The sequence below is a fragment of the Pseudophryne corroboree genome, unplaced genomic scaffold (genome assembly GCF_028390025.1).
Source record: "Pseudophryne corroboree isolate aPseCor3 unplaced genomic scaffold, aPseCor3.hap2 scaffold_475, whole genome shotgun sequence".
Taxonomy (NCBI): Eukaryota; Metazoa; Chordata; class Amphibia; order Anura; family Myobatrachidae; genus Pseudophryne; species Pseudophryne corroboree.
In genome coordinates this window covers 333,627-359,658 of record NW_026970087.1, presented here as the reverse complement: position 1 = coordinate 359,658, position 26,032 = coordinate 333,627, and the positions used below count along the sequence as shown (strand labels likewise).

Below are 26,032 nucleotides of genomic sequence, written 5' to 3'. Positions count from 1 at the left end.
GGAGCAGTTACAGTGCCCAGCTGCTGCAAGAAATCAGCTTGAATGCTTCAGGGGCTGGGGCATAGCCAACATGAGCCCCACACCGAAGGAGGGTGGAGGTGTGTAATGCGAACTAGGGGTCATCCAAGCGCCGCAAAAGGCCGCCATGCCCTGCACGCCCCTTTTCTCTTTTCATATGCAGACGAGGGTTGAAGCCAACTTTGACCCACTGCTTGGATGGCATCACCATATGCAAATCCATCTGCTGCAGGCCTTCCCCCAGGAATGCTTGCACTAGTTGTTGCATTTGGTTTGTTGTTTGGGGGTGCTTCAGTATTAGGCAGCCTTCTGCCCTCCCATGTTCATCTGAAAATATGTGTTCTCCCTGCAGTTGTTGTCCCCAGATGAGAGTTCCCTTGTGCTGCCTCAGTTGAATCTCCTTTACTTGACAGAGATGTGCCTGAGCAGCGGCCCTCCCCAGCCCTATCCCAAATCATACTTATTTTGCATAGGAGAGACCATGGTCTTGAAGATTGTTCTCCCAGGGTGAGGTTCATTCATTGCATTCTGGGTATGCTGACCCATGTGATTTCCCCAAATGTGGGAAACTCAACTGCATTATTTGTGGTAGTGGGGGACTGTGTTTGTGCTTTCCTCTGGTCAGCTCTAGTAAAAGTCAGATTTCTTTGTTTCAGTTCTTCCTCTAGCCTTGTTCTTCTTTCGAGAGTTCCCTTGTGCTGCCTCAGTGTGTATGGTTATTAATCAAAAGGTTGGTGGTTCAATCCCACTAAGGGACGTAATTGACCTTGTTATCAGATTTTGGTGATATTTAAGTAGACAAGTCAAAATTTCAAACCCCCTGTTATGGTGTAGGGTACCTGGCCTTCTCTGATGTAATCAGAGTTAGATTTGATTCAGTGATTTTATAAAAACAGCTAGGAAGCACAATTTAGCAGTGGGTTGCAGAGAAAAAGAAATATGCTGGCAAAAAAATCCAATTGAGTGATTAAACAGCTCTTCATTTTCTGGCTTTATTTTTATGCTAACAAATTTGTACTCTGAAAAGTGTCCACAAAGCCAAGTCTCTGATTAACACCTTTGTAGGGATGGTTTTTCACCTATTACTAAATTAAACTTGCTTAATTGGAAAGGCAGCAAGATGCATCCTCATTTCAATGTCTACTGAAATAATACAGGTTGACACCAGGAAACATTAACGCCACTGCATCCTTGCTGCTTTCGCATGTGGAAGTCTGTTTAATGTGAAAACAAGGTGATATCTAATTAGCACACAGGTAAGGAATTAAGAAAATCTTTATTTAAGGGTGAAGGTGTTTCTCACAAAATCGTTGCCCCAATGCATCATTGAAATTCAAGCTGGAAAGATGATTTTAATATATCACTTGTACATTTTGTATTGCTCTTCTGGTGACAATGTAGTTTGTTTTTGTCAATTACCATTTTAATAATAGGGTAAAGAAAATTAAGTGGATTTTTGAAAGAAAACAATACTGTCAATATACTATTAAAACAAATTAAAATGGTAAAAGTTAGTGTACTTTAAGTAAAAATAAAAGAGCAAAAATATCAATCCCAGTTTTGGATTACTTTAATTAACAAAAAAAATGCATATAGCAGAGGATAGTTTCAATCTGCCTACCTCTGGGTTATGGGCCCAGCATTTTTCCATTGCAGTACTCTGCTGCACATGTAAGTGCAAGAGATCCTGAAGCACTCACTCATCATGGGAAAGTACCAATGTGTTTCTTCGTTGGTTGATGGAAGAAACATCTTACAAAAACTCTCCAGATTATTGACTTTTTAAAGTTTTTCTAGGAAACGTTCTAGATGAATGCTTATTAGCCTTTGTCAGTACGTACGTTTGTAAAGTGTCTCTGTGGCGCAATCTGTTAGTGTGTTTGGTTATTAATCAAAGGGTTGGTGGTTCAATCCCACCCAGGGATGTAATTGACCTTGTTATCAGATTTTGGTGATCTTTAAGTAGACAAGTCAAAATTTCAAACCCCCTTCTTATGGTGTAGGGTACCTGGCCTACTCTGATGTAATCAGAGTTAGATTTGAATCAGTGATTTTATAAAAAAAAACAGCTAGGAAGCACAATTTAGCAGTGGGTTGCAGAGAAAAAGAAATATGCTGGCAGAAAAATCCAATTGAGTGATTAAACAGCTCTTCATTTTCTGGCTTTATTTTTATGCTAACAAATTTGTTCTCTGAAAAGTGTCCACAAAGCTAAGTCTCTGATTAACACCTTTGTAGGGATGGTTTTTCACCTATTACTAAATTAAACTTGCTTCATTGGAAAGGCAGCAAGATGCATCCTCATTTCAATGTCTACTGAAATAATACAGGTTGACACCAGGAAACATTAACGCCACTGCATCCTTGCTGCTTTCGCATGTGGAAGTCTGTTTAATGTGAAAACAAGGTGATATCTAATTAGCACACAGGTAAGGAATTAAGAAAATCTTTATTTAAGGGTGAAGATGTTTCTCACAAAATCGTTGTCCCAATGCATCATTGAAATTCAAGCTGGAAAGATGATTTTAATATATCACTTGTACATTTTGTATTGCTCTTCTGGTGACAATGTAGTTTGTTTTTGTCAATTACCATTTTAATAATCGGGTAAAGAAAATTAATTGGATTTTTGAAAGAAAACAATACTGTCAATATACTATTAAAACAAATTAAAATGGTAAAAGTTATTGTACTTTAAGTAAAAATAAAAGAGCAAAAATATCAATCCCAGTTTTGGATTACTTTAATTAACAAAAAAAAAATGCATATAGCAGAGGATAGTTTCAATCTGCCTACCTCTGGGTTATGGACCCAGCATGCTTCCATTACAGTACTCTGCTGCACATGTAAGTGCAAGAGGTCCTGAAGCACTCACTTATCATGGGAAAGTACCAATGTGTTTCTTCATTGGTTGATGGAAGAAACATCTTACAAAAACTCTCCACATTATTGACTTTTTAAAATGTTTCTAGGAAACGTTCTAGATGAATGCTTATTAGCCTTTGTCAGTATGTACTTTTGCAAAGTGTCGCTGTGGCGCAATCAGTTAGTGTGTATGGTTATTAACCAAAAGGTTGGTGGTTCAATCCCACCCAGGGACGTAATTGACCTTGTTATCAGATTTTGGTGATCTTTAAGTAGACAAGTCAAAATTTCAAACCCCCTGTTATGGTGTAGGGTACCTGGCCTTCTCTGATGTAATCAGAGTTAGATTTGATTCAGTGATTTTATAAAAACAGCTAGGAAGCACAATTTAGCAGTGGGTTGCAGAGAAAAAGAAATATGCTGGCAAAAAAATCAAATTGAGTGATTAAACAGCTCTTCATTTTCTGGCTTTATTTTTATGCTAACAAATTTGTTCTCTGAAAAGTGTCCACAAAGCCAAGTCTCTGATTAACACCTTTGTAGGGATGGTTTTTCACCTATTACTAAATTAAACTTGCTTCATTGGAAAGGCAGCAAGATGCATCCTCATTTCAATGTCTACTGAAATAATACAGGTTGACACCAGGAAACATTAACGCCACTGCATCCTTGCTGCTTTCGCATGTGGAAGTCTGTTTAATGTGAAAACAAGGTGATATCTAATTAGCACACAGGTAAGGAATTAAGAAAATCTTTATTTAAGGGTGAAGGTGTTTCTCACAAAATCGTTGCCCCAATGCATCATTGAAATTCAAGCTGGAAAGATGATTTTAATATATCACTTGTACATTTTGTATTGCTCTTCTGGTGACAATGTAGTTTGTTTTTGTCAATTACCATTTTAATAATAGGGTAAAGAAAATTAAGTGGATTTTTGAAAGAAAACAATACTGTCAATATACTATTAAAACAAATTAAAATGGTAAAAGTTATTGTACTTTAAGTAAAAATAAAAGAGCAAAAATATCAATCCCAGTTTTGGATTACTTTAATTAACAAAAAAAAATGCATATAGCAGAGGATAGTTTCAATCTGCCTACCTCTGGGTTATGGGCCCAGCATTTTTCCATTGCAGTACTCTGCTGCACATGTAAGTGCAAGAGATCCTGAAGCACTCACTCATCATGGGAAAGTACCAATGTGTTTCTTCGTTGGTTGATGGAAGAAACATCTTACAAAAACTCTCCAGATTATTGACTTTTTAAAGTTTTTCTAGGAAACGTTCTAGATGAATGCTTATTAGCCTTTGTCAGTATGTACGTTTGTAAAGTGTCTCTGTGGCGCAATCTGTTAGTGTGTTTGGTTATTAATCAAAGGGTTGGTGGTTCAATCCCACCCAGGGATGTAATTGACCTTGTTATCAGATTTTGGTGATCTTTAAGTAGACAAGTCAAAATTTCAAACCCCCTTCTTATGGTGTAGGGTACCTGGCCTACTCTGATGTAATCAGAGTTAGATTTGAATCAGTGATTTTATAAAAAAAACAGCTAGGAAGCACAATTTAGCAGTGGGTTGCAGAGAAAAAGAAATATGCTGGCAGAAAAATCCAATTGAGTGATTAAACAGCTCTTCATTTTCTGGCTTTATTTTTATGCTAACGAATTTGTTCTCTGAAAAGTGTCCACAAAGCCAAGTATCTGATTAACATATTTGTAGGGATGGTTTTTCACCTATTACTAAATTAAACTTGCTTCATTGGAAAGGCAGCAAGATGCATCCTCATTTCAATATCTACTGAAATAATACAGGTTGACACCCGGAAACATTAACGCCACTGCATCCTTGCTGCTTTCTCATGTGGAAGTCTGTTTAATGTGAAAACAAGGTGATATCTAATTAGCACACAGGTAAGGAATTAAGAAAATCTTTATTTAAGGGTGAAGATGTTTCTCACAAAATCGTTGCCCCAATGCATCATTGAAATTCAAGCTGGAAAGATGATTTTAATATATCACTTGTACATTTTGTATTGCTCTTCTGGTGACACTGTAGTTTGTTTTTGTCAATTACCATTTTAATAATCGGGTAAAGAAAATTAATTGGATTTTTGAAAGAAAACAATACTGTCAATATACTATTAAAACAAATTAAAATGGTAAAAGTTATTGTACTTTAAGTAAAAAAAAAAGCTAAAATATCAATCCCAGTTTTGGATTATTTTAATGAACAAAAAAAAAATGCATATAGCAAAGGATAGTTTCAATCTGCCTACCTCTGGGTTATGGGCCCAGCATGCTTCCATTGCAGTACTCTGCTGCACATGTAAGTGCAAGAGATCCTGAAGCACTCACTCATCATGCGAAAGTAACAATGTGTTTCTTCATTGGTTGCTGGAAGAAACATCTTACAAAAACTCTCCAGATTATTGACTTTTTAAAGTTTTTCTAGGAAACGTTCTAGATGAATGCTTATTAGTCTTTGTCAGTATGTACTTTTCGCAAAGTGTCTCTGTGGCGCGATCGGTTAGTGTGTTCAGCTATTAATCAAAAGGTTGGTGGTTCAATCCCATCCAGGGACGTAATTGACCTTGTGATCAGATTTTGGTAATATTTAAGTAGACAAGTCAAAATTGCAAACCCCCTCTTATGGTGTAGGGTACCTGGCCTTCTCTGATGTAATCAGAGTTAGATTTGATTAAGTGATTTTATAAAAAAAACAGCTAGGAAGCACAATTTAGCAGTGGGTTGCAGAGAAAAAGAAAAATGCTGGCAGAAAAATCCAATTGAGTGATTAAACAGCTCTTCATTTTCTGGCTTTATTTTTATGATTACAAATTTGTTCTCTGAAAAGTGTCCACAAAGCCAAGTATCTGATTAACATCTTTGTAGGGATGGTTTTTCACCTATTACTAAATTAAACTTGCTTCATTGGAAAGGCAGCAAGATGCATCCTCATTTCAATATCTACGGAAATAATACAGGTTGACACCAGGAAACATTAACGCCACTGCATCTTTGCTGTTTTCTCATGTGGAAGTCTGTTTAATGTGAAAACAAGGTGATATCTAATTAGCACACAGGTAAGGAATTAAGAACATCTTTATTTAAGGGTGAAGATGTTTCTCACAAAATCGTTGCCCCAATGCATCATTGAAATTCAAGCTGGAAAGATGATTTTAATATATCACTTGTACATTTTGTATTGCTCTTCTGGTGACAATGTAGTTTGTTTTTGTCAATTACCATTTTAATAATCGGGTAAAGAAAATTAATAGGATTTTTGAAAGAAAACAATACTATTAAAACAAATTAAAATGGTAAAAGTTATTGTACTTTAAGTAAAAATAAAAGAGCAAAAATATCAATCCCAGTTTTGGATTACTTTAATTAACAAAAAAAATGCATATAGCAGAGGATAGTTTCAATCTGCCTACCTCTGGGTTATGGACCCAGCATGCTTCCATTACAGTACTCTGCTGCACATGTAAGTGCAAGAGATCCTGAAGCACTCACTCATCATGGGAAAGTACCAATGTGTTTCTTCATTGGTTGATGGAAGAAACATCTTACAAAAACTCTCCACATTATTGACTTTTTAAAATGTTTCTAGGAATCATTCTAGATGAATGCTTATTAGCCTTTGTCAGTAAGTACTTTTGCAAAGTGTCGCTGTGGCGCAATCAGTTAGTGTGTAAGGCTATTAACCAAAAGGTTGGTGGTTCAATCCCACCCAGGGACTTAATTGACTTTGTTATCAGATTTTGGTGATCTTTAAGTAGACAAGTCAAAATTTCAAACCCACTGTTATGGTGTAGGGTACCTGGCCTTCTCTGATGTTTAGATTTGATTCAGTGATTTTATAAAAACAGCTAGGAAGCACAATTTAGCAGTGGGTTGCAGAGAAAAAGAAATATGCTGGCAGAAAAATCCAATTGAGTGATTAAACAGCTCTTCATTTTCTGGCTTTATTTTTATACTAACAAATTTGTTCTCTGAAAAGTGTCCACAAAGCCAAGTCTCTGATTAACACCTTTGTAGGGATGGTTTTTCACCTATTACTAAATTAAACTTGCTTCATTGGAAAGGCAGCAAGATGCATCCTCATTTCAATGTCTACTGAAATAATACAGGTTGACACCAGGAAACATTAACGCCACTGCATCCTTGCTGCTTTCGCATGTGGAAGTCTGTTTAATGTGAAAACAAGGTGATATCTAATTAGCACACAGGTAAGGAATTAAGAAAATCTTTATTTAAGGGTGAAGATGTTTCTCACAAAATCGTTGCCCCAATGCATCATTGAAATTCAAGCTGGAAAGATGATTTTAATATATCACTTGTACATTTTGTATTGCTCTTCTGGTGACAATGTAGTTTGTTTTTGTCAATTACCATTTTAATAATCGGGTAAAGAAAATTAATTGGATTTTTGAAAGAAAACAATACTGTCAATATACTATTAAAACAAATTAAAATGGTAAAAGTTATTGTACTTTAAGTAAAAATAAAAGAGCAAAAATATCAATCCCAGTTTTGGATTACTTTAATTAACAAAAAAAAATGCATATAGCAGAGGATAGTTTCAATCTGCCTACCTCTGGGTTATGGACCCAGCATGCTTCCATTACAGTACTCTGTTGCACATGTAAGTGCAAGAGGTCCTGAAGCACTCACTTATCATGGGAAAGTACCAATGTGTTTCTTCATTGGTTGATGGAAGAAACATCTTACAAAAACTCTCCACATTATTGACTTTTTAAAATGTTTCTAGGAATCGTTCTAGATGAATGCTTATTAGCCTTTGTCAGTATGTTCTTTTGCAAAGTGTTGTTTTGGCGCAATCAGTTAGTGTGTAAGGCTATTAACCAAAAGGTTGGTGGTTCAATCCCACCCAGGGACTTAATTGACCTTGTTATCAGATTTTGGTGATCTTTAAGTAGACAAGTCAAAATTTCAAACCCCCTGTTATGGTGTAGGGTACCTGGCCTTCTCTAATGTAATCAGAGTTAGATTTGATTCAGTGATTTTATAAAAACAGCTAGGAAGAACAATTTAGCAGTGGGTTGCAGAGAAAAAGAAATATGCTGGCAGAAAAATCCAATTGAGTGATTAAACAGCTCTTCATTTTCTGGCTTTATTTTTATACTAACAAATTTGTTCTCTGAAAAGTGTCCACAAAGACAAGTCTCTGATTAACACCTTTGTAGGGATGGTTTTTCACCTATTACTAAATTAAACTTGCTTCATTGGAAAGGCAGCAAGATGCATCTTCATTTCAATGTCTACTGAAATAATACAGGTTGACACCAGGAAACATTAACGCCACTGCATCCTTGCTGCTTTTGCATGTGGAAGTCTGTTTAATGTGAAAACAAGGTGATATCTAATTAGCACACAGGTAAGGAATTAAGAAAATCTTTATTTAAGGGTGAAGATGTTTCTCACAAAATCGTTGCCCCAATGCATCATTGAAATTCAAGCTGGAAAGATGATTTTAATATATCACTTGTACATTTTGTATTGCTCTTCTGGTGACAATGTAGTTTGTTTTTGTCAATTACCATTTTAATAATCGGGTAAAGAAAATTAAGTGGATTTTTGAAAGAAAACAATACTGTCAATATACTATTAAAACAAATTAAAATGGTAAAAGTTATTGTACTTTAAGTAAAAATAAAAGAGCAAAAATATCAATCCCAGTTTTGGATTACTTTAATTAACAAAAAAAAATGCATATAGCAGAGGATAGTTTCAATTTGCCTACCTCTGGGTTATGGACCCAGCATGCTTCCATTACAGTACTCTGCTGCACATGTAAGTGCAAGAGGTCCTGAAGCACTCACTTATCATGGGAAAGTACCAATGTGTTTCTTCATTGGTTGATGGAAGAAACATCTTACAAAAACTCTCCACATTATTGACTTTTTAAAATGTTTCTAGGAATCGTTCTAGATGAATGCTTATTAGCCTTTGTCAGTATGTACTTTTGCTAAGTGTAGCTGTGGCGCAATCAGTTAGTGTGTAAGGCTATTAACCAAAAGGTTGGTTGTTCAATCCCACCCAGGGATTTAATTGACCTTGTTATCAGATTTTGGTGATCTTTAAGTAGACAAGTCAAAATTTCAAACCCCCTGTTATGGTGTAGGGTACCTGGCCTTCTCTGATGTAATCAGAGTTAGATTTGATTCAGTGATTTTATAAAAACAGCTAGGAAGCACAATTTGGCAGTGGGTTGCAGAGAAAAAGAAATATGCTGGCACAAAAATCCAATTGAGTGTTTAAACAGCTCTTCATTTTCTGGCTTTATTTTTATGCTAACTAATTTGTTCTCTGAAAAGTGTCCACAAAGCCAAGTATCTGATTAACATATTTGTAGGGATGGTTTTTCACCTATTACTAAATTAAACTTGCTTCATTGGAAAGGCAGCAAGATGTATCCTCATTTCAATATCTACTGAAATAATACAGGTTGACACCAGGAAACATTAACGCCACTGCATCCTTGCTGCTTTCTCATGTGGAAGTCTGTTTAATGTGAAAACAAGGTGATATCTAATTAGCACACAGGTAAGGAATTAAGAAAATCTTTATTTAAGGGTGAAGATGTTTCTCACAAAATCGTTGCCCCAATGCATCATTGAAATTCAAGCTGGAAAGATGATTTTAATATATCACTTGTACATTTTGTATTGCTCTTATGGTGACAATGTAGTTTGTTTTTGTCAATTACCATTTTAATAATAGGGTAAAGAAAATTAAGTGGATTTTTGAAAGAAAACAATACTGTCAATATACTATTAAAACAAATTAAAATGGTAAAAGTTATTGTACTTTAAGTAAAAATAAAAGCGAAAATATCAATCCCAGTTTTGGATTACTTTAATGAACAAAAAAAAAAATTCATATAGCAAAGGATAGTTTCAATCTGCCTACCTCTGGGTTATGGGCCCAGCATGCTTCCATTGCAGTACTCTGCTGCACATGTAAGTGCAAGAGATCCTGAAGCACTCACTCATCATGCGAAAGTACTAATGTGTTTCTTCATTGGTTGCTGGAAGAAACATCTTACAAAAACTCTCCAGATTATTGACTTTTTAAAGTTTTTCTAGGAAACGTTCTAGATGAATGCTTATTAGTCTTTGTCAGTATGTGCTTTTTGCAAAGTGTCGCTGTGGCGCAATCAGTTAGTGTGTATGGTTATTAACCAAAAGGTTGGTGGTTCAATCCCACCCAGGGACGTAATTGACCTTGTTATCAGATTTTGGTGATCTTTAAGTAGACAAGTCAAAATTTCAAACCCCCTGTTATGGTGTAGGGTACCTGGCCTTCTCTGATGTAATCAGAGTTAGATTTGATTCAGTGATTTTATAAAAACAGCTAGGAAGCACAATTTAGCAGTGGGTTGCAGAGAAAAAGAAATATGCTGGCAAAAAAATCCAATTGAGTGATTAAACAGCTCTTCATTTTCTGGCTTTATTTTTATGCTAACAAATTTGTTCTCTGAAAAGTGTCCACAAAGCCAAGTCTCTGATTAACACCTTTGTAGGGATGGTTTTTCACCTATTACTAAATTAAACTTGCTTCATTGGAAAGGCAGCAAGATGCATCCTCATTTCAATGTCTACTGAAATAATACAGGTTGACACCAGGAAACATTAACGCCACTGCATCCTTGCTGCTTTCGCATGTGGAAGTCTGTTTAATGTGAAAACAAGGTGATATCTAATTAGCACACAGGTAAGGAATTAAGAAAATCTTTATTTAAGGGTGAAGGTGTTTCTCACAAAATCGTTGCCCCAATGCATCATTGAAATTCAAGCTGGAAAGATGATTTTAATATATCACTTGTACATTTTGTATTGCTCTTCTGGTGACAATGTAGTTTGTTTTTGTCAATTACCATTTTAATAATAGGGTAAAGAAAATTAAGTGGATTTTTGAAAGAAAACAATACTGTCAATATACTATTAAAACAAATTAAAATGGTAAAAGTTATTGTACTTTAAGTAAAAATAAAAGAGCAAAAATATCAATCCCAGTTTTGGATTACTTTAATTAACAAAAAAAATGCATATAGCAGAGGATAGTTTCAATCTGCCTACCTCTGGGTTATGGGCCCAGCATTTTTCCATTGCAGTACTCTGCTGCACATGTAAGTGCAAGAGATCCTGAAGCACTCACTCATCATGGGAAAGTACCAATGTGTTTCTTCGTTGGTTGATGGAAGAAACATCTTACAAAAACTCTCCAGATTATTGACTTTTTAAAGTTTTTCTAGGAAACGTTCTAGATGAATGCTTATTAGCCTTTGTCAGTATGTACGTTTGTAAAGTGTCTCTGTGGCGCAATCTGTTAGTGTGTTTGGTTATTAATCAAAGGGTTGGTGGTTCAATCCCACCCAGGGATGTAATTGACCTTGTTATCAGATTTTGGTGATCTTTAAGTAGACAAGTCAAAATTTCAAACCCCCTTCTTATGGTGTAGGGTACCAGGCCTACTCTGATGTAATCAGAGTTAGATTTGAATCAGTGATTTTATAAAAAAAACAGCTAGGAAGCACAATTTAGCAGTGGGTTGCAGAGAAAAAGAAATATGCTGGCAGAAAAATCCAATTGAGTGATTAAACAGCTCTTCATTTTCTGGCTTTATTTTTATGCTAACGAATTTGTTCTCTGAAAAGTGTCCACAAAGCCAAGTATCTGATTAACATATTTGTAGGGATGGTTTTTCACCTATTACTAAATTAAACTTGCTTCATTGGAAAGGCAGCAAGATGCATCCTCATTTCAATATCTACTGAAATAATACAGGTTGACACCAGGAAACATTAACGCCACTGCATCCTTGCTGCTTTCTCATGTGGAAGTCTGTTTAATGTGAAAACAAGGTGATATCTAATTAGCACACAGGTAAGGAATTAAGAAAATCTTTATTTAAGGGTGAAGATGTTTCTCACAAAATCGTTGCCCCAATGCATCATTGAAATTCAAGCTGGAAAGATGATTTTAATATATCACTTGTACATTTTGTATTGCTCTTCTGGTGACAATGTAGTTTGTTTTTGTCAATTACCATTTTAATAATCGGATAAAGAAAATTAATTGGATTTTTGAAAGAAAACAATACTGTCAATATACTATTAAAACAAATTAAAATGGTAAAAGTTATTGTACTTTAAGTAAAAATAAAAGCTAAAATATCAATCCCAGTTTTGGATTACTTTAATGAACAAAAAAAAAATGCATATAGCAAAGGATAGTTTCAATCTGCCTACCTCTGGGTTATGGGCCCAGCATGCTTCCATTGCAGTACTCTGCTGCACATGTAAGTGCAAGAGATCCTGAAGCACTCACTCATCATGCGAAAGTACTAATGTGTTTCTTCATTGGTTGCTGGTGAAACATCTTACAAAAACTCTCCAGATTATTGACTTTTTAAAGTTTTTCTAGGAAACGTTCTAGATGAATGCTTATTAGTCTTTGTCAGTATGTGCTTTTTGCAAAGTGTCTCTGTGGCGCAATCGGTTAGTGTGTTCAGCTATTTATCAAAAGGTTGGTGGTTCAATCCCACCCAGGGACGTAATTGACCTTGTGATCACATTTTGGTGATATTTAAGTAGACAAGTCAAAATTGCAAACCCCCTCTTATGGTATAGGGTACCTGGCCTTCTCTGATGTAATCAGAGTTAGATTTGATTAAGTGATTTTATAAAAAAACAGCTAGGAAGCACAATTTAGCAGTGGGTTGCAGAGAAAAAGAAAAATGCTGGCAGAAAAATCCAATTGAGTGATTAAACAGCTCTTCATTTTCTGGCTTTATTTTTATGATTACAAATTTGTTCTCTGAAAAGTGTCCACAAAGCCAAGTATCTGATTAACATCTTTGTAGGGATGGTTTTTCACCTATTACTAAATTAAACTTGCTTCATTGGAAAGGCAGCAAGATGCATCCTCATTTCAATATCTACGGAAATAATACAGGTTGACACCAGGAAACATTAACGCCACTGCATCTTTGCTGTTTTCTCATGTGGAAGTCTGTTTAATGTGAAAACAAGGTGATATCTAATTAGCACACAGGTAAGGAATTAAGAACATCTTTATTTAAGGGTGAAGATGTTTCTCACAAAATCGTTGCCCCAATGCATCATTGAAATTCAAGCTGGAAAGATGATTTTAATATATCACTTGTACATTTTGTATTGCTCTTCTGGTGACAATGTAGTTTGTTTTTGTCAATTACCATTTTAATAATCGGGTAAAGAAAATTAATTGGATTTTTGAAAGAAAACAATACTGTCAATATACTATTAAAACAAATTAAAATGGTAAAAGTTATTGTACTTTAAGTAAAAATAAAAGAGCAAAAATATCAATCCCAGTTTTGGATTACTTTAATTAACAAAAAAAAATGCATATAGCAGAGGATAGTTTCAATATGCCTACCTCTGGGTTATGGACCCAGCATGCTTCCATTACAGTACTCTGCTGCACATGTAAGTGCAAAAGATCCTGAAGCACTCACTCATCATGGGAAAGTACCAATGTGTTTCTTCATTGGTTGATGGAAGAAACATCTTACAAAAACTCTCCACATTATTGACTTTTTAAAATGTTTCTAGGAATCGTTCTAGATGAATGCTTATTAGCCTTTGTCAGTATGTACTTTTGCAAAGTGTCGCTGTGGCGCAATCACTTAGTGTGTAAGGCTATTAACCAAAAGGTTGGTGGTTCAATCCCACCCAGGGACTTAATTGACCTTGTTATCAGATTTTGGTGATCTTTAAGTAGACAAGTCAAAATTTCAAACCCCCTGTTATGGTGTAGGGTACCTGGCCTTCTCTGATGTAATCAGAGTTAGATTTGATTCAGTGATTTTATAAAAACAGCTAGGAAGCACAATTTAGCAGTGGGTTGCAGAGAAAAAGAAATATGCTGGCAGAAAAATCCAATTGAGTGATTAAACAGCTCTTCATTTTCTGGCTTTATTTTTATGCTAACAAATTTGTGCTCTGAAAAGTGTCCACAAAGCCAAGTATCTGATTAACACCTTTGTAGGGATGGTTTTTCACCTATTATTAAATTAAACTTGCTTCATTGGAAAGGCAGCAAGTGATGTCATCCAAGCATTGGGTCAAAGTTGGCTTCAAACCTCGTCTGCTTATGAAAAGAGAAAAGGGGTATGCAGGGCATGGCGGCCTTTTGCGGTGCTTGGATGACCCCTAGTTCGCATTAAATAATGCAGTCGAGTTTCCCACATTTGGGGAAATCACAGAGGTCAGCATACCCAGAATGCAATGAATGAACCGCACCCTGGGAGAACAGTCTTCATGACCATGGTATCTCCTATGCAAAATAAGTATGATTTGGGATAGGGCTGGGGAGGGCCGCTGCTCAGGCACATCTCTGTCAAGTAAAGGAGATTCAACTGAGGCAGCACAAGGGAACTCTCATCTGGGGACAACAACTGCAGGGAGAACACATATTTTCAGATGAACATGGGAGGGCAGAAGGCTGCCTAATACTGAAGCACCCCCAAACAACAAACCAAATGCAACAACTAGTGCAAGCATTCCTGGGGGAAGGCCTGCAGCAGATGGATTTGCATATGGCGATGTCATCCAAGCAGTGGGTCAAAGTTGGCTTCAACCCTCGTCTGCATATGAAAAGAGAAAAGGGGTGTGCAGGGCATGGCGGCCTTTTGCGGCACTTGGATGACCCCTAGTTCGCATTAAACACCTCCACCCTCCGTCGGTGTGGGGCTCATGTTGGCTATGCCCCAGCCCCTGAAGGATTCAAGCTGATTTCTTGCAGCAGCTGGGCACTGTAACAGCTCCAGAGCTGCTCTGTAAGGCAAGTAAAAGGGTGTGGGCCCTGCAGCAATACCTGTAGTTCGCATTGTGCGAGACCCCTAGTTCGCATTAAACACCCCCACCCTCCTTCGGTGTGGGGCTCATGTTGGCCATGCCCCAGCCCCTGAAGCATTCACGCTGATTTCTTGCAGCAGCTGGGCACTGTAACAGCTCAAGAGCTGCTCTGTAAGGCAAGTAAAAGGGTGTGGGCCCTGCAGCACTACCTGTAGTTTGCATTGTGCATTGGAAGGCACAAAGTAAGCAGACGGGAGGAGAAGTCAGGATAGTGCACAAGGGTATAGACGGGAGGGGCTCAAGAAAAAAGAAGTGGAAACAGACAGCAAACTAGGCTTCCAATGCACAATGCAAACTACAGGTAGTGCTGCAGGGCCCACACCCTTTTACTTGCCTTACAGAGCAGCTCTGGAGCTGTTTAATCACTCAATTGGATTTTTCTGCCAGCATATTTTTTCTCTTACGTCCTAGAGGATGCTGGGGATTCCGTAAGGACCATGGGGGATAGACGGGCTCCGCAGGAGACATGGGCACTTTAAGAAAGACTTTAGATCTGGGTGTGCACTGGCTCCTCCCTCTATGCCCCTCCTCCAGACCTCAGTTTACTACTGTGCCCAGAGGAGACTGGGTGCTTTTCAGGGAGCTCTCCTGAGTTTCCTGACAGAAAGTATATTTGTTAGATTTTTTTATTTTCAGGGAGCCTGCTGGCAACAGACTCCCTGCATCGAGGGGCGGAGGGGAGAGATGCACACCTACTTCTGTGAGTTGATAGGCTCTGCTTCTTAGGCTACTGTACAGCATTAGCTCCAGAGGGATCGGTACGCAGGTCTCACCCTCGCCGTCCGTCCCAGAGCCGCGCCGCCGTCCCCCTCGCAGAGCCGGAAGATAGAAGCCGGGTGAGTATGAGAAGAAAAGAAGACTTCAGAGGCGGCGGAAGACTTCATGATCTTCACTGAGGTAACGCACAGCAGTAAAGCTGTGCTCCATTGCTCCAATACACCTCACACATGGCAGTCAGTGTAAGGGTGAAGGGCGCAGGGGGGACGCCCTGGGCAGCAATATAGACCTCTCTTTGGCAAAATAAATATATATGCAGCTAGGCACTGTATATATATATATAAGAGCCCCCGCCATTTTTTTACTATATTTGAGCGGGACAGAAGCCCGTCGCTGAGGGGGTGGGGCTTCTCCCTCAGCACTCACCAGCGCCATTTTCTCCACAGCACCGCTGAGGGGAAGCTCCACGGACTCTCCCCTGCTTATACCACGGTAGAAAGAGGGTCTTAAAGAAGAGGGGGGCACATAATTAGGCGCATATATATATGGAAATACAGCGCTACTGGGTAAACATAAAATTATTGTGTTTTTTTCCTGGGTCATATAGCGCTGGGGTGTGTGCTGGCATACTCTCTCTCTCTGTCTCTCCAAAGGGCCTTGTTGGGGAACTGTCCTCAGATAAGAGGATTCCCTGAGTGTATGGTGTGTCGGTACACGTGTGTCGACATGTCTGAGGTAGAAGGCTCTCCTAGAGAGGAGCAGGAGCAAATTAATGTGGTGTCTCCATCGACAACGCCGACACCTGACTGGATGGATATGTGGAATGTTTTAAGTGCTAATGTAAACTTATTACACAAGAGATTAGACAAAGCTGAAGCTAGGGAACAGTCAGGGAGTCAACCCATGCCTGTCCCTATGTCGCAGGGACCTTCGGGGTCTCAAAAGCGCCCACTATCCCAAATAGTTGACACAGATACCGACACAGATTCTGACTCCAGTGTCGACTACGATGATGCAAAGTTACAGCCAAAATTGGCTAAATGTATTCGATATATGATTATTGCAATAAAAGATGTTTTGCACATCACAGAGTCCCCTGTCCCTGACACGAGGGTACACATGTATAAGGGAAAGAAACCTGAGATAACCTTTCCCTCCTCACATGAGTTGAACGAATTATGTGAAAAAGCTTGGGAATCTCCAGACAAAAAGCTGCAGATTCCCAAAAGGATTCTTATGGCGTATCCTTTCCCGCCAATGGACAGGATACGGTGGGAATCCTCCCCTAGGGTGGATAAAGCATTGACACGCTTATCCAAAAAGGTAGCGCTGCCATCCCAGGATACGGCTACCATCAGGGACCCTGCTGACCGCAAGCAGGAGGTTACCCTAAAGTCCATTTACACACATTCTGGTACCTTACTCAGACCGGCAATTGCGTCGGCCGGGGTTGTAGCGCGGTGGCAGCATGGACAGATACCTTATCAGCAGAGATTGAGACCCTAGATAAGGATGCTATGTTATTGACCATAGGGCATATAAAAGATGCTGTCCTATATATGAGAGATGCTCAAAGTGACATTAGTCTACTGGGTTCTAGAATAAACGCTATGTCGATTTCTGCTAGACGAGTCCTATGGACCCGGTAATGGACAGGTGATGCCGACTCAAAAAGGCATATGGAGGTTTTACCTTACAGGGGTGAGGAATTGTTTGGGGAAGGTCTCTCGGACCTAGTCTCCACAGCTACAGCTGGTAAATCAAATTTTTTGCCTTATATTCCCTCACAGCCTAAGAAAGCACCACATTATCAAATACAGTCCTTTCGATCACAGAGAAACAAGAAAGTACGAGGTGCGTCCTTTCTTGCCAGAGGTAAGGGCAGAGGGAAGAAGCTGCACAACACAGCTAGTTCCCAGGAACAGAAGTCCTCCCCGGCCTCTACAAAATCCACCGCATGACGCTGGGGCTCCGCTAAAGGAGTCCGCCCAGTTGGGGGCACGTCTTCGAGTTTTCAGCCACATCTGGGTTCATTCGCAGGTGGATCCCTAGGCAATAGAAATTGTTTCTCAGGGTTACAAGCTGAAATTCGAAGAGGTGCCTCCTCGCCGGTTTTTCAAATCGGCCCTACCATCTTCTCCCCAGGAAAGGGAGATAGTGTTAAATGCAATTCACAAATTGTATCTTCAACATATGCAGATGAGGGTTCCAGCCAACTTTGGCCCACTGCTTGGATGACATCACCGTATGCAAATCCGTCTTCTGCAGACCTTCTCCCAGGAATGCTTGTACTAGTTGTTGCATTTGGTTTGTTGTTTGGGCGTGCTTCAGTATTAGGCAGCCTTCTGCCCTCCCATGTTCATCTGAAAATATGTGTTCTCCCGGCAGTTGTTGTCCCCAGATGAGAGTTCCCTTGTGCTGCCTCAGTTGAATCTCCTTTACTTGACAGAGATGTGCATGAGCAGCGGCCCTCCCCAGCCCTATCTCAAATCATACTTATTTTGCATAGGAGATACCATGGTCATAAAGATTGTTCTCCCAGGGTGAGGTTCATTCATTGCATTCTGGGTATGCTGACCCCTGTGATTTCCCCAAATGTGGGAAACTCAACTGCATTATTTGTGGTAGTGGGGGACTGTGTTTGTGTTTTCCTCTGGTCAGCTCTGGTAAAAGTCAGATTTCTTTGTCTCAGATCTTCCTCTAGCCTTGTTCTTCTTTCGAGAGTTCCATTGTGCTGCCTCAGTTTGACCTCCTTCACTTGACAGGGGGGTACCCGAGCAGCGACCCTCCCCAGCTCTAGCCCAACTCCTACATACCTGCCAGGTGAGATACTATGATCATGAAGGTGCTTCTCCCAGGGCAAGGCTCACCCATTGCACTCTGGGTGTGCTGCTCCTGCGATTTCCCCAAATGTGGGAAACTTGACTGCATAATTTGTGTTTCCCCTGGTCGGCTCTCGTATAATTCAGATCTCTTTGTCTCAGGTCTCTCTCCAGCCTAGTTTGCTGTCTGTTTCCACTTCTGTTTTCTTGAGCCGCTCCCTTCTATGCCCTTGCGCACTATCCTGACTTCTCCCGTCTGCTTACTTTGTGCCTTCCAACGCACAATGCGAACTACAGGTAGTGCTGCAGGGCCCACACCCTTTTACTTGCCGTACAGAGCAGCTCTGGAGCTGTTACAGTGCCCAGCTGCTGCAAGAAATCAGCTTGAATGCTTCAGGGGCTGGGGCATAGCCAACATGAGCCCCACACCGAAGGAGGGTGGAGGTATTTAATGCGAACTAGGGGGTCATCCAAGCACCGCAAAAGGCCGCCATGCCCTGCATAACCCTTTTCTCTTTTCATATGCAGATGAGGGTTCCAGCCAACTTTGGCCCACTGCTTGGATGACATCACCGTATGCAAATCCGTCTTCTGCAGACCTTCTCCCAGGAATGCTTTTACTAGTTGTTACATTTGGTTTGTTGTTTGGGGGTGCTTCAGTATTAGGCAGCCTTCTGCCCTCCCATGTTCATCTGAAAATATGTGTTCTCCCTGCAGTTGTTGTCCCCAGATGAGAGTTCCCTTGTGCTGCCTCAGTTGAATCTCCTTTACTTGACAGAGATGTGCCTGAGCAGCGGCCCTCCCCAGCCCTATCCCAAATCATACTTATTTTGCATAGAAGTTTCCATGGTCATGAAGATTGTTCTCCCAGGGTGAGGTTCATTCATTGCATTCTGGGTATGCTGACCCCTGTGATTTCCCCAAATGTGGGAAACTCGACTGCATTAATTGTGGTAGTGGGGGACTGTGTTTGTGCTTTCCTCTGGTCAGCTCTGGTAAAAGACAGATTTCTTTGTCTCAGATCTTCCTCTAGCCTTGTTCTTTTTTCGAGAGTTTCCTTGTGCTGCCTCAGTTGGATCTCCTTCACTTGACAGGGGGGTGCCCGAGCAGCGACCCTCCCCATCTCTAGCCCAACTCCTACTTACCTGCCAGGTGAGATACTATGATCAGGAAGGTGCTTCTCCCAGGGCAAGGCTCACCCATTGCACTCTGGGTGTGCTGCTACTACGATTTCCCCAAATGTGGGACACTTGACTGCATAATTTGTGTTTCCTCTAGTCGGCTACTCGTATAATTCAGATCTCTTTGTCTCAGGTCTCTCTCCAGCCTAGTTTGCTGTCTGTTTCCACTTCTCTTTTCTTGAGCCGCTGCCTTCTATGCCCTTATGCACTCTCCTGACTTCTCCTGTCTGCTTACTTTGTGCCTTCCAACGCACAATGCAAACTACAGGTAGTGCTGCAGGGCCCACACCCTTTTACTTGCCTTTCAGAGCAGCTCTGGAGCTGTTACAGTGCCCAGCTGCTGCAAGAAATCAGCTTGAATGCTTCAGGGGCTGGGGCATAGCCAACATGAGCCCCACACCGACGGAGGGTGGAGGTGTTTAATGCGAACTAAGGGTCATCCAAGCGCCGCAAAAGGCCGCCATGCCCTGCATACCCCTTTTCTCTTTTCATATGCAGATGAGGGTTCCAGCCAACTTTGGCCCACTGCTTGGATGACATCACCGTATGCAAATCCGTCTTCTGCAGACCTTCCCCCAGGAATGCTTGTACTAGTTGTTGCATTTGGTTTGTTGTTTGGGGTGCTTCAGTATTAGGCAGCCTTCAGCTCTCCCATGTTCATCTGAAAATATGTGTTCTCCCTGCAGTTGTTGTCCCCAGATGAGAGTTCCCTTGTGCTGCCTCAGTTGAATCTCCTTTACTTGAAAGAGATGTGCCTGAGCAGCGGCCCTCCCCAGCCCTATCCCAAATCATACTTATTTTGCATAGGAGATACCATGGTCATGAAGATTGTTCTCCCAGGGTGAGGTTCATTCATTGCATTCTGGGTATGCTGACCCCTGTGATTTCCCCAAATGTGGGAAACTCGACTGCATTATTTGTGGTAGTGGGGGACTGTGTTTGTGCTTTCCTCTGGTCAGCTCTGGTAAAAGTCAGATTTCTTTGTCTCAGATCTTCCTCTAGCCTTGTTCTTTTTTTGAGAGTTTCCTTGTGCTGCCTCAGTTGGATCTCCTTCACTTGACAGGGGGGTGCCCGAGCAGCGACCCTCCCCAGCTCAAGCCCAACTCCTACTTACCTGCCAAGTGAGATACTATGATCAGGAAGGTGCTTCTACCAGGGCAAGGCTCACCCATTGCACTCTGGGTGTGCTGCTCCTACGATTTCCCCAAATGTGGGACACTTGACTGCATAATTTGTGTTTCCTCTGGTCGGCTACTCGTATAATTCAGATCTCTTTGTCTCAGGTCTCTCTCCAGCCTAGTTTGCTGTCTGTTTCCACTTCTCTTTTCTTGAGCCCCTGCCTTCTATGCCCTTGTGCACTCTCCTGACTTCTCCTGTCTGCTTACTTTGTGCCTTCCAACGCACAATGCAAACTACAGGTAGTGCTGCAGGGCCAACACCCTTTTACTTGCCTTACAGAGCAGCTCTGGAGCTGTTACAGTGCCCAGCTGCTGCAAGAAATCAGCTTGAATGCTTCAGGGGCTGGGGCATAGCCAACATGAGCAGCAAGATGCAGCACTGGACTATTAGTAATGTACTGTTGTATGCTGAGCACCACAATGCAGCACAAGACAATGAGCAGTGATACTGAGCACTGATGAGGATACTACTGAGAACTGACACTGAGCAGGAGAGACACACTACTAGTATTACTGAGCAGCAATAAGTAACCACTGATACTGGGCACTGATATTGAGATTTCCACTGAGAGAACATAGCCACGTCCTCTCCGCTCTCTCTTCAATGCACGAGTAAAAATGGCGGCAACGCGCAGCTCTTTATATGGAATCCGAATCTCGCGAGAATCTGACAGCGGGATGATGACATTTTCCCTTGTTCAGGTTTTCATAGTCAGGCGGGAACAACCGAGCCTGCCACGGACCAGTGTAAACCACGTGGAGTTCGTCGGGAATTCGGTTCTCGGAGAACCGAACCCGCTCCTCTATATATACTATATTACTATGTTACTGTAGTATACAGAACACCACAATGCAATGAGCAGTGATAGTGAGCACTGATGAGGATACTAGAACTGACACTGAGCAGCAAGATGCAGCACTGGACTATTAGTAATGTACTGTAGTATGCTGAGCACCACAATGCAGCACAAGACAATGAGCAGTGATACTGAGCACTGATGAGGATACTACTGAGAACTGACACTGAGCAGGAGAGACACACTACTAGTATTACTGAGCAGCAATAAGTAACCACTGATACTGAGCACTGATATTGAGATTTCCACTGAGAGAACATAGCCACGTCCTCTCCGCTCTCTCTTCAATGCACGAGTAAAAATGGCAGCAACGCGCAGCTCTTTATATGGAATCCGAATCTCGCAAGAATCCGACAGCGGGATGATGACATTTTCCCTTGTTCAGGTTTTCCGAGTCAGGCGGGAACAACCGAGCCTGCCTCGGACCAGTGTAAACCACGTGGAGTTCGTGGGGAATTCGGTTCTCGGAGAACCGAACCCGCTCCTCTCTACCTTATACCCATCAATTTTTTTATTTTCAATCTAAGCCCCTGCAGTTTTCTGTAAGCATCTGCTTCGCTATGATGATCAACAAGTCACAAGGGCAAACACTCAGGGCTTGAGGCGTAGATCTTAGGACCAGCTGCTACAAGCATGGCAGAGGTGTCACTATCACTGGTGACACCCAGAAAGGTAGCGAGGGAGATTGTAATGCAGTGCGCGCAGATAAACAGCGCAATGGTAAAAAGGAGGCATGGTTTCATAGGTAGGGGCGTGGCCTGGTGGCCTGAATCTACATTTTGTTGCTCCGGGTGTCCCGGGGGTTGGGGGCTGCACCCGGGGACTAGTGTGTGAGCTGTGCTGGCTCCTGCACAGTGACAGGGCATGGCCACCCAGCATGACGCCTCCCTTCTTGACCATGCTGTAATTGCAGTCGCACTGCAGTTCAGCGTGATCATAAAAAATGGTGTAGGCTCCTGCTGGTGCAGGCTGTAGAGAAAAGCTGCTGTGACCACGCCCCCTGTGTCTCCTCCGTTGCAGACCCCATTTTGAAGCCTTGCCCCCGGACTAAGAGAAAAGTATGCCCTTGCGCACTATCCTGACTTCTCCTCCCGTCTGCTTAATTTGTGCCTTCCAACGCACAATGCGAACAACAGGTGGTGCTGCAGGGCCCACACCCTTTTACTTGCCTTACAGAACAGCTCTGGAGCTGTTACAGTGCCCAGCTGCTGCAAGAAATCAGCTTGAATGCTTCAGGGGATGGGGCATGGCCAACATGAGCCCCACACCAAAGGAGGGTGGGGGTGTTTAATGCGAACTAGGGGTCATCCAAGCACTGCAAAAGGCCGCCATGCCCTGCATGCCCCTTTTCTCTTTTCATATGCAGATGAGGGTTCCAGTCAACTTTGGCCCACTGCTTGGATAACATCACCGTATGCAAATCCGTCTGCTGCAGACCTTCCCCAAGGAGTGCTTGTACTAGTTGTTGCATATGGTTTGATATTTGATGGTGCTTCAGTATTAGGCAGCCTTCCGCCCTCCCATGTTCATCTGAAAAGATGTGGTCTCCCTGCAGTTGTTGTCCCCAGATGAGAGTTCCCTTGTGCTGCCTCAGTTGAATCTCCTTTACTTGACAGAGATGTGCCTGAGCAGCGGCCCTCACCAGCCCTATCCCAAATCATACTTATTTTGCATAGGAGATACCATGGTCATGAAGATTGTTCTCCCAGGGTGAGGTTCATTCATTGCATTCTGGGTATGCTGACCCCTGTGATTTTCCCAAATGTGGGAAACTCGACTGCATTATTTGTGGTAGTGGGGGACTGTGTTTGTGCTTTCCTCTGGTCAGCTCTGGTAAAAGTCAGATTTCTTTGTCTCAGATCTTCCTCTAGCCTTGTTCTTCTTTCGAGAGTTCCCTTGTGCTGCCTCAGTTGGATCTCTTTCACTTGACAGGGGGGTGCCCGAACAGCGACCCTCCCCAGCTCTAGCCCAACTCCTACTTACCTGCCAGGTGAGATACTATGATCATGAAGGTGCTTCTCCCAGGGCAAGGCTCACCCATTGCACTCTGGGTGTGCTGCCCCTGCGATTTCCCCAAATGTGGGAAACTTGACTGCATAATTTGTGTTTCCCCTGGTCGGCTCTCGTATAATTCAGATCTCTTTGTCTCAGGTCTCTCTCCAGCCTAGTTTGCTGTCTGTTTCCACTTCTCTTTTCTTCAACCGCTCCCTTCTATACCCTTGTGCACTATCCTGACTTCTCCTCCCGTCTGCTTACTTTGTGCCTTCCAATGCACAATGCAAACTACAGGTAGTGCTGCAGGGCCCACACCCTTTTACTTGCCTTACAGAGCAGCTCTGGAGCTGTTACAGTGCCCAGCTGCTGCAAGAAATCAGCTTGAATGCTTCAGGGGATGGGGCATGGCCAACATGAGCCCCACACCAAAGGAGGGTGGAGGTGTTTAATGCGAACTAGGGGTCATCCAAGCACCACAAAAGGCCGCCATGCCCTGCACGCCCCTTTTCTCTTTTCATATGCAGATGAGGGTTGAAGCCAACTTTGACCCACTGCTTGGATGACATCACCGTATGCAAATCCGTCTTCTGCAGAACTTCCCCCAGGAATGCTTGCACTAGTTGTTGCATTTGGTTTGTTGTTTGGGGGTGCTTCAGTATTAGGCAGCCTTCTGCCCTCCCATGTTCATCTGAAAATATGTGTTCTCCCTGCAGTTGTTGTCCCCAGATGAGAGTTCCCTTGTGCTGCCTCAGTTGAATCTCCTTTACTTGACAGAGATGTGCATGAGCAGCGGCCCTCCCCAGCCCTATTCCAAATCATACTTATTTTGCATAGGAGATACCATGGTCATGAAGATTGTTCTCCCAGGGTGAGGTTCATTCATTGCATTTTGGGTATGCTGACCCCTGTGATTTCCCCAAATGTGGGAAACTTGACTGCATTATTTGTGGTAGTGGGGGACTGTGTTTGTGCTTTCCTCTGGTCAGCTCTGGTAAAAGTCAGATTTCTTTGTCTCAGATTTTCCTCTAGCCTTGTTCTTCTTTCGAGAGTTCCATTGTGCTGCCTCAGTTGGATCTCCTTCACTTGACAGGGGGGTACCCGAGCAGCGACCCTCCCCAGCTCTAGCCCAACTCCTACTTACCTGCCAGGTGAGATACTATGATCATGAAGGTGCTTCTCCCAGGGCAAGGCTCACCCATTGCACTCTGGGTGTGCTGCCCCTGCGATTTCCCCAAATGTGGGAAACTTGACTGCATAATTTGTGTTTCCCCTGGTCGGCTCTCGTATAATTCAGATCTATTTGTCTCAGGTCTCTCTCCAGCCTAGTTTGCTGTCTGTTTCCACTTCTCTTTTCTTCAGCCGCTCCCTTCTATACCCTTGTGCACTATCCTGACTTCTCCTCCCGTCTGCTTACTTTGTGCCTTCCAATGCACAATGCAAACTACAGGTAGTGCTGCAGGGCCCACACCCTTTTACTTGCCTTACAGAGCAGCTCTGGAGCTGTTACAGTGCCCAGCTGCTGCAAGAAATCAGCTTGAATGCTTCAGGGGATGGGGCATGGCCAACATGAGCCCCACACCAAAGGAGGGGGGAGGTGTTTAATGCGAACTAGGGGTCATCCAAGCACTGCAAAAGGCCACCATGCCCTGCATGCCCCTTTTCTCTTTTCATATGCAGATGAGGGTTCCAGTCAACTTTGGCCCACTGCTTGGATAACATCACCGTATGCAAATCCGTCTGCTGCAGACCTTCCCCCAGGAGTGCTTGTACTAGTTGTTGCATATGGTTTGATATTTGATGGTGCTTCAGTATTAGGCAGCCTTCCGCCCTCCCATGTTCATCTGAAAAGATGTGGTCTCCCTGCAGTTGTTGTCCCCAGATGAGAGTTCACTTGTGCTGCCTCAGTTGAATCTCCTTTACTTGACAGAGATGTGCCTGAGCAGCTGCCCTCACCAGCCCTATCCCAAATCATACTTATTTTGCATAGGAGATACCATGGTCATGAAGATTGTTCTCCCAGGGTGAGGTTCATTCATTGCATTCTGGGTATGCTGACCCCTGTGATTTTCCCAAATGTGGGAAACTCGACTGCATTATTTGTGGTAGTGGGGGACTGTGTTTGTGCTTTCCTCTGGTCAGCTCTGGTAAAAGTCAGATTTCTTTGTCTCAGATCTTCCTCTAGCCTTGTTCTTCTTTCGAGAGTTCCCTTGTGCTGCCTCAGTTGGATCTCTTTCACTTGACAGGGGGGTGCCCGAACAGCGACCCTCCCCAGCTCTAGCCCAACTCCTACTTACCTGCCAGGTGAGATACTATGATCATGAAGGTGCTTCTCCCAGGGCAAGGCTCACCCATTGCACTCTGGGTGTGCTGCCCCTGCGATTTCCCCAAATGTGGGAAACTTGACTGCATAATTTGTGTTTCCCCTGGTCGGCTCTCGTATAATTCAGATCTCTTTGTCTCAGGTCTCTCTCCAG

The 26,032-nt window shown here is 42.1% G+C and overlaps 13 non-coding genes and 1 pseudogene across 13 annotated transcripts; 13 read left to right on the top strand and 1 right to left on the bottom strand.

The window, feature by feature from the left end:
* Positions 1-474: 474 nt before the first annotated feature.
* LOC135028183 (U1 spliceosomal RNA) lies at positions 475-638 on the top strand. Its single transcript, XR_010224533.1, has one exon. It is a non-coding gene; the product is annotated as a U1 spliceosomal RNA (small nuclear RNA).
* A 13,427-nt stretch (positions 639-14,065) lies between these two features.
* Positions 14,066-14,244, bottom strand: LOC135028394 (U1 spliceosomal RNA; annotated as a pseudogene).
* Positions 14,245-18,017: 3,773 nt separating this feature from the next.
* On the top strand, positions 18,018-18,181 carry LOC135028159 (U1 spliceosomal RNA). The gene has a single exon (XR_010224511.1). It is a non-coding gene; the product is annotated as a U1 spliceosomal RNA (small nuclear RNA).
* Positions 18,182-18,333: 152 nt separating this feature from the next.
* On the top strand, positions 18,334-18,496 carry LOC135028314 (U1 spliceosomal RNA). Its single transcript, XR_010224661.1, has one exon. It is a non-coding gene; the product is annotated as a U1 spliceosomal RNA (small nuclear RNA).
* Positions 18,497-19,168: 672 nt separating this feature from the next.
* Positions 19,169-19,332, top strand: LOC135028228 (U1 spliceosomal RNA). The gene has a single exon (XR_010224578.1). It is a non-coding gene; the product is annotated as a U1 spliceosomal RNA (small nuclear RNA).
* Positions 19,333-19,484: 152 nt separating this feature from the next.
* On the top strand, positions 19,485-19,648 carry LOC135028365 (U1 spliceosomal RNA). The gene has a single exon (XR_010224689.1). It is a non-coding gene; the product is annotated as a U1 spliceosomal RNA (small nuclear RNA).
* A 670-nt stretch (positions 19,649-20,318) lies between these two features.
* On the top strand, positions 20,319-20,482 carry LOC135028254 (U1 spliceosomal RNA). The gene has a single exon (XR_010224603.1). It is a non-coding gene; the product is annotated as a U1 spliceosomal RNA (small nuclear RNA).
* A 152-nt stretch (positions 20,483-20,634) lies between these two features.
* On the top strand, positions 20,635-20,798 carry LOC135028378 (U1 spliceosomal RNA). Its single transcript, XR_010224699.1, has one exon. It is a non-coding gene; the product is annotated as a U1 spliceosomal RNA (small nuclear RNA).
* Positions 20,799-23,222: 2,424 nt separating this feature from the next.
* On the top strand, positions 23,223-23,386 carry LOC135028417 (U1 spliceosomal RNA). Its single transcript, XR_010224728.1, has one exon. It is a non-coding gene; the product is annotated as a U1 spliceosomal RNA (small nuclear RNA).
* Positions 23,387-23,538: 152 nt separating this feature from the next.
* Positions 23,539-23,701, top strand: LOC135028261 (U1 spliceosomal RNA). The gene has a single exon (XR_010224611.1). It is a non-coding gene; the product is annotated as a U1 spliceosomal RNA (small nuclear RNA).
* Positions 23,702-24,375: 674 nt separating this feature from the next.
* On the top strand, positions 24,376-24,539 carry LOC135028155 (U1 spliceosomal RNA). The gene has a single exon (XR_010224507.1). It is a non-coding gene; the product is annotated as a U1 spliceosomal RNA (small nuclear RNA).
* Positions 24,540-24,691: 152 nt separating this feature from the next.
* On the top strand, positions 24,692-24,854 carry LOC135028275 (U1 spliceosomal RNA). Its single transcript, XR_010224624.1, has one exon. It is a non-coding gene; the product is annotated as a U1 spliceosomal RNA (small nuclear RNA).
* A 674-nt stretch (positions 24,855-25,528) lies between these two features.
* On the top strand, positions 25,529-25,692 carry LOC135028406 (U1 spliceosomal RNA). Its single transcript, XR_010224717.1, has one exon. It is a non-coding gene; the product is annotated as a U1 spliceosomal RNA (small nuclear RNA).
* A 152-nt stretch (positions 25,693-25,844) lies between these two features.
* Positions 25,845-26,007, top strand: LOC135028259 (U1 spliceosomal RNA). The gene has a single exon (XR_010224609.1). It is a non-coding gene; the product is annotated as a U1 spliceosomal RNA (small nuclear RNA).
* The last annotated feature ends 25 nt before the right edge of the window (positions 26,008-26,032 follow it).